At 43.8% G+C, this 7,966-nt stretch overlaps 1 long non-coding RNA gene across 1 annotated transcript; it reads left to right on the top strand.

The window, feature by feature from the left end:
* Positions 1 to 2,584: 2,584 nt before the first annotated feature.
* Positions 2,585 to 6,184, top strand: LOC125622313 (uncharacterized). Its single transcript, XR_007352707.2, has 3 exons — positions 2,585 to 3,179; positions 3,669 to 3,738; positions 5,223 to 6,184. It is a non-coding gene; the product is annotated as an uncharacterized LOC125622313 (long non-coding RNA).
* Positions 6,185 to 7,966: the final 1,782 nt, after the last annotated feature.

The raw sequence follows: 7,966 nt of genomic DNA, 5'->3' as shown, positions 1-7,966 counted from the left end.
AAGTGAAGCAGTGCAGTGTGGGAGCTGTAGTGTCTCCTGGCCTATATCTCCCATCGGTGATTGCGAGAGATCTCCTGCAGGATATGGGGCAGGACAAGGGTGTTTGGTTTTGTGTGAGTAGAAAGTTGGCAACCCTATGCAGCCATCCCTCTTCCAGCTGCACCCTGCCCCTCCCCCACCCTGCTGCACCCTGACCTGGCCCTTCTCAGCTGCAATCTTCCCCCACCTCACCCCTCACCCCACCAGCAGCTGCAAGCATGTGTCGCGCTGCTCCCCTGCTCCCTTGTTAGCAGGAGCAGGGCTAAGCCCTGTTTGGGCCCGGTCTGCAGGACAGATTTCTGCCCTTAGAGGTCAGAGCCCTTTGGGAGTCACTGAAGGGAAGGTCTGCAGTATAAACAAGTTGCCCAGTAACTGTGAATTAGAATTTGTTGCTGTACCAAGACAAGTATATTTCAAAGGGATATGCAAACTGGGATCATGTGTTAGCATCATCAGAATAGCTTGATTACCTCCTAGCCAGAGCTTTTCATTCACATATTTCAAAGGAAGGAGTGTGTCATCAGTCCCACACTACAGATGGCAAGACAAGCAGAGGATATTTTTCCAATAGCCATTTACTAGTAGGTGATGTGTGTGTGACTGTGCCCCCCATAAGGCTTTATGGAAATATGCTTATGAATGTATATATGACATAATTAGAATATGTTTTATGCTACATATGCCATGTAACATATCTCTATAAAAGTTATGATCTTCTGAATCTATTAATCCTATTTGTATGCATGTATTGGTTTTATATTTGAAGTTATGAATATTGGCTGTGAACTGGCTTGATTTTTAAGTAGCCTTTGTAAAGCATTTGGTCAGCTTCTTGAGAAAGTGCAAATTAAGTGCCCAGTCAAGAAGCACTTAAGGGACAATGGATCTTGGAAGGCTCCAATCCACATAAGAAGTCTACATGAGGAAGTTCAAGGTAGCAGGTAAGCAATGGCTGCTGCCTGTAAAAACTTGAGTCATGCATGGACATGTGACTTGCCCATGTGACTCCAAAACTCCATCTTGGAGCTGGACTTTGCATAGGAGAGAGGAGGGGGTCTCCACCCATAAGAGAAAGTCTATTTAAAACCCTGAGAGACCCCTCCATTTGGTCTTCAGCTGGCCAAAGAGAGAGCCTCTCCACCCCCAAGGATACCTGAAAGAAACTGGAACAAAGGACAGTAAGTACAGGGGGTGTGAGTGATTGTTGGACCCAGACTAGAAGGAGGCTAGTCTGTAAAAGGAAGCTTACTGGAATTCCTCTAAGGGTGAGGTTTTTATCTGCATTCAGTTTTATTACTGTATTAGACATAGATTTGCATGTTCTATTTTATTTTGCTTGGTAATTCACTTTGTTCTGTCTGTCATTACTTGGAACCACTTAAATCCTACTTTCTCTATTTAATAAAATCACTTTTTACTTATTAATTAACCCAGAGTATGTATTAATACCTGGGGGGGGGGGGGCAAACAGCTGTGCATCTCTCTCTCAGTGTTATAGAGGGCAAACAATTTATGAGTTTACCCTGTATAAGCATTATACAGGGTAAAATGGATTTATTTGGGGTTTGGGCCCCATTGGGAGTTGAGCATCTGAGTGTTAAAGACAGGAACACTTCTTAACCTACTTTCAATTAAGCCTACAACTGTTAGGGGACGTGGTTCAGACCTGGGTTTGGGTTTGCAGCGGGCTAGCAGGTCTGCGTCAAACCAGGCAGGGCACTGGAGTCCCAAGCTGGCAGGGAAAGCAGGGACAGAAGTAGTCTTGGCAGATCAGTTGGCAGCCCCAAGCGGGTTTCTGTGATCCAGCCCGTCACACTGCATAAGTACATAAAATTGCTTGATTTGTACTAAATATTTAAACAAGTGGCCAAAAAGTCTCATGAATCAAGATAATGTGGAAAGTAACACATGAAATTAAAATGCAGATACTGGGTTTTACTGGTGATTATTACTTCCTCCAGTAATAAAAACTTCCAAGGAAGCTCCAGATTATTAATAAATTTCTTATAAATTACCAATCAAATTAAACTAGTTTTGAAGCAGTAACCAAAGCTCTTTAATGGGTATAAATTTCAAATAATAATTACCCTATACTGGTAGCTAATGTGGGGCTTAAAATATGTCTTTGAATTAAAAACCAGGGCTAAAAATTATATAACTGTATATTGTATTTTTCTTTTAAGACAAGGTTAAACATTTTTTATCTGGGAAGATGATTGAAGTTGGTCATGTCAGTGCTGTGTTTACTGTCTGTTCATTTACTTTGCACAACAGAATTGCTTTGATACTATTGTTTCTACAAAACTTTGCAGGCCCAACAGTCAAAACAGGGCATATGTCTTCCCTGGAGGAAGGTTGGTTCCCAGGAGAGTGACCTGCCTGTAAACAGAGATGCTCAGCCCTTGCCTGTCTCCTCTTAAACATTACTGGGTTTGAGTCACTGGTTTCCATTTTCTCCTTCTCTGTACTTGATCTTGGTTTCCTGCAGAGAACATGAGCCTACTAGCAAGTGACGGTCCTCTCTGGGCATAAAGAGAAGTGTGGCCCAGTAGGCCATCTTACCTCTATTATATTCACTGCTTTGCATTATTATACATTTATTATATGTAGCAGTAATGCAAAGAACCTACAGGCCTGTATCCTGTAAGACATTGGCTTCAGCAGTTAGCATGACGCTTGAGGCCTATGAACTTTGGCATAGATAAATTTAGGTAACTCATAAGTTTTGGGGAACTGGAAGTAGAGTGCAGGGGGGAATTTTGTCCATAATCACATGAGCCAACCACAGAACATGAACTAACACCAGCTTCTGGAAAGTTTTGGGTGGAACATCCAACCGCAAAAGTGCCATGGCAACAAATTGACATATATGATAATTGGGTGAAATCATAAATACACTAACCTATAGAAGAAGGACACCTTAACATTGGTAAGGGGAGGAAATACAAATAAGGAAGAGGGGAGAAACTCCTATTTAATATGCATTAGACATAGAAACGTCAGCGTAACATATTATAAAAGTGGCATCCCAGGGCAGTATGGGAGAGAGATGTAGCCCTTGGGAAGGGCCAGAGTGATGGCCACTGATGAAGATGAGGAAGATGATGGCTAACTTTTCAGATTGTGCTGAAAGGGATGGTGTGAGTATGGATATTTTAATGTACTTCCTGTATTATCTCTATCTACCTTATTGAGTTAGAGTGTGTGACTTTGCAAAATGTATTAATAAATTATTTATATGTAAATATAAAAGCATTCCTATAGTGTGAGTGTTGTACCTGTGCACATCGGTGTTCCCAACTATATAATAATTTTAATAATACTGGGCCTGATCTTGGGATAAGAACCTGTCAACCCTCAAAGTGATAACTGGGAATTTTTATTCATAATCTATAGATCAGGCTACAGAAGGAAGAGGGCCAATAGTCTCCTGTGAGCGGTGACTATTTTGGACGCTGTTTTTCACAGTACAGGAACATCCAGCTGCCCCTTCATTGTAGCTATGACTGTTGGGGGAGTGTTGTTGTGGGGAGCGTCAGACAGAACCTTTTAGAGAAGCAAGAGCATCAGCCTGTGGCAATGCGGTCTCTGGCAATAACTTTCCTTTTGTGGTTTGTTTCCTGCCATAGGAGGACCTGAACCTAGACCTGAGAGATGGAGACCAGGGAAGTCCATTCTGTTTGGCATAGATGGCTCCAGGTAACAACAGTCCAGCTGGGAGCAGAGCAGTTGCAAGCATCCCTGAGAAACTGTTCAGTTAGAGCTTTGAGTCCAGCCCTCCTGACTGGAGATAGGTCCTTCCTGTATTAGGTGGAACTGGGTTAGCAAGAAGGTTCCTGATCACCTGTGTGTCAGGGGACAGAGGAAGATAGCTGCTTGCAGGATAGGGATGTTAATATCCAGGGCAGGGTATAATATGTCCTCCCCAGGGCGAGCTTGGATCCAGGTGGTGACTAGAGCTTGGGTTCACAAACTTTCTGTACTGGCGATCCTTTTCAGGCAGCAAGCATCTGAGAGTGACCCCCTTATTAATGAAAAACAGATTTTTATATTTAACACTATTTTAAATGCTAAATTTATAATCCTATTGTTTAAAATTAATTTACCTTTTCTAACCACTTTTAAAGTAATGATAAAACACATTTTTATCGAATTATTTTTATAAGTAGAAAAAAAATGTTTAACCAGTTACTGTTTAATACTGGGGCGGGGGGCGGGCACAAAGAAGTTTTGTCAATATCATTTTTCACTGCAGACTTAGCGCCCCATTGCCACCATTCCTTCTGCACTGCTGCTGGCAGAACTCTGTACTAGTAACTCTGCTGTAAAAAGTGAAATTAACAAAAATACAAATCTCACCTTTCAAAGTAGATTTACTTGGTGGCTGGGAGTCTGTGAAACATGATAGTCACAAACATGCATATATCACTCTTCACAGCAGACTTAGTGCCCCTGTGATGGGGTGACCACCTAACAAAGTACTAGGAGGGATTAAGGTGACCAGGTAGGCTAATTAACCCCACAGGCTGCATCTGGAGGAGGATCTAGGGAGCAGGGATTAATTGGAAGCAGAATCACCTGGGCAGGAACAGGAGGGGCCAATGTAAAGCGCAAGAGCTGAAAGCAGAGGGAAGCAGCTGCAGGAAGACAGGGAAATAGATTGCAGCCACTTCCTGAATGGAGGGAGCTGGGAGGTTGGCAAACCCAGAGTGGAGGGAAGCCAGATAAGTAGGAAGAAGTCCAGGGAAACAGCAGCAAGGGGTAAGACCATGTGGAGACTTTGGCTGCTTGTCACAGGGTGCCTGGGCTGGAACCCAGTGTTGAGGGCGGGCCTGGATTTTCCTACCAGCCACTGGGAAGTGGCAAGGGTATTGGAGATGGCAGCCAACAGGTCTGAAAGGACTTTGAATTCCCCTATTGGAAAAGTTTCTTTGTGACCCCCCAGAGAGCCTCAGGTGTGCCCCCCAGTTTTTCACCACTGGTGTAACCCACCTCAGCCCCCATCACCTGGCAGAGGATGGTCCTGTCCCTGACTCGCATCCTCCCATAATAACCTTGTTACCTCCTTAGTGGTTGTGACATCCAGTTTGAGAACCCTGTTGTAGAATGTGGTGCTGATGGTTATCTGCTCAATGATTTATTAGCAGCTTTTTAATGTAGTTTGTGTCAATAACCCCATATAGATGTGTTACCTGTCAGCTCTGTGTTCTTGGGGAACCAGGACGCAGTAGCCAGCCTGTCTGACTCAAGGAAGACCTTCCCCCACCCGCCCAGCCTCTGCTTGAATCAAAATGGATCAGAAGAAGGACTTACAAAAAGCAATGAAAAGGCTGTGGAAGACACACACCTGACAGGATTAAGGAAACTCCCCTAGCCTCATTTGCATCGGAGATGGGACAGAGAGGCATCTCCATTAGCGTACAGAATGAAGAGCAGAGATTCCAAGGCAAGAACTGCACGGAACTCTGGGACCAGGAAAGCACTGGATGATGGGGAATCTCTGCTCCAGATGTTATTGAACCCAGGCCTGCACACACCCAGCTCAGTAGTTACTAGACCAATTCCAGTAATAAATCCTTTATTGGTATTTAAATACTGAAGCTGTCTAACTGTATTGTGAGCTCCCTGCAAGGAACACCGCCCACAGCCAGGAATGATCAGTTCCTATTGTCTAGCCTGAACAAAACAACTTTGGTATACTCCCTTGAGCCATCAGTTTACCCATAAACAAATCTAGTGTTCTCTCTTGAACCACTGTTCTTTCCCTACACAAACCCCTACCCATGCTCAAGTAAGCGTTCTGATGCCTGGATCCAAAATCTGCATCAGTTCCATAAGGACTTCATCTTCTCCTTACTGATTCTGCTGGGGATTCTGCCTGTCTTCAACGCTCTGGACCCTCAGCTACCGTCACCATCTGGGACCACCGATCGATTCAAACTTCATGGAGTGGTGAGAACTCAGCGCACGTGCACGCTGTCTCTCTCTCTTTCAGTATAGTCTTCTGACCCTGACTTGTGTAATCAGTTATAGTTTTCTAAACCTGACTTTTATCATCAAATTTAAGTTAGATTTAATATTATAACTTTTGTTTGTTTGGCTCCCCTACGGTTATTACCTGGCAATAAATAACTTTCATGGTTAAGCTGGTTGATTCTCTCTCTCTCTCCCCCTCATAGGTGTTTTTTGGCTTCCTCATTAGATCTGCAGCAGCGCTCCTCGTACCTAAGCTAAAGATCCCTGCACTGCCCAAAAATCCTTTGGGGTTTTCTCATCAAGTGGGTTACTACCAGAATAATTGTAACATGAAAGTGGGGATAGGAACATGCTGAACCTGGAGCATATGAGGGTGGCAGCTTGGAAGTGCTGCTCAACCCAGCCTGATCAGGCATACTCTATTTCACTGCAGTGCACATGGCATAGGAGGGTGACAGGTTGGAGGTGCTGCTCAATCCAGCCTACTGAGTCCAGGGACATATAAGGGGTCAGCTTGGGAGTCCTGATTAACCCGATCCTCTCAGACGCACTCTGTTAATGTGTGTGTTCGTCTGATTCTGGGGCTGGAAGCTCCATTGGGAGGGAACTTGCAGAAGTAGAGCTCTGTATGAGAACACAAGTGACACAAGCAGTACATTGATAGAATTACAGAACCCCCTCCCCAGAAGAGTAACCCTAATAAATGAGCATACCCCAAAGTAATGGGCAAATCTGCTAACAGATGGGGTGGGATCGTGTTAGCTACAGGGTGTTAGTGTTGAGGATTGACCAGCCAAGTGACCCATCGTTGTTGACTATGTCTCTGTTAATCTAGTGGGTGTGCTGTAGTGCGGATAGGCGCTGGAGGGCAGGAGCTCACACCACAGCACAGGGTTTGGGTAGCGATGGCTCTTTTTTTGGTTATTTGCTGTGCTTGCAGAGGACTCGTCCAAGCTAGTGGAGCAGCCCAGTCACAGGAGATTCCTCTGGCCAGGAGGGATTTTAAAGGGGTTTACCCTTCCCTTTATATTTATGGCAGGAAGTTTTTCCATACCGATAATCAGTGCGGTTGCCCTTCTCTGCACCTTTTCCAATTCTAATGAATCTATTTTGAGATCGGGCGACCAGAACTGCACACAGTAGTCAGTGTGTGGGCGAATCATGGATTCATTTAGTGGCATTAGGATATTTTCTGGCTCATCTATCCCTTTACTAATGGCTTCTAACATTCTGTTAGATCATTGTGCAGTGGCAGTCAAAAAGGGTATGTGAGGGCCTTCCTTTACGTAACACAGTTAGCAGTTATGCGATTTCATATATGAGATCCTTAAGAATTCTTGGGTGAATACCAGATCCTGACGACTTATTACTATTTAATTAATCAATTTGTTCCAAAACCTCCTCTACTGACACTTCAGTCTGGGACAGTTCCTCAGATTTGTCACCAAGCAAGAATGGCTCAGATCCTCTGAATCACATCCTCTGCAGTAAAGACCAATGCAAATAATTCAGTTAGCTTCTCTGGAATGGCCTTGTCTTCCAAGAGCACTCCTTTAGCATCTTGATCATCCAGTAGCCCCACTGTTGGTTTGTCAGGCTTCCTGCTTCTGATAGACTTAAAATAATTTTTACAGTTAGTTTTTCTGTCTTTTGCAAGTTGCTCTACAAATTCTTTTTTGGCCTAACTAACTCTACTTTTGTATAGTCAGATCTATAAGAGATCTATATATTATCACAGAGAGGGACTCTCCCACTATGCCTCATCATAGCAGTTCTCACAACCTATCAACTTCTGGAAAGAGACTTAACTATCTTGAAAAAGCTGACAGTGAAGAGTTACAAAGGGGTCCTCAGAAAACTTGGTGACTGGGCAACAAAATGACAGATAAAGTTCAGTGTTGATAAGTGCAGAGTAATTCCCACTGGAAAACATAATTCTAACTATACATAC

The sequence above is a fragment of the Caretta caretta genome, chromosome 13 (assembly GCF_965140235.1).
Source record: "Caretta caretta isolate rCarCar2 chromosome 13, rCarCar1.hap1, whole genome shotgun sequence".
In the NCBI taxonomy this organism is placed as follows: domain Eukaryota; kingdom Metazoa; phylum Chordata; order Testudines; family Cheloniidae; genus Caretta; species Caretta caretta.
This window is presented reverse-complemented; position numbering and strand designations above follow the sequence as displayed.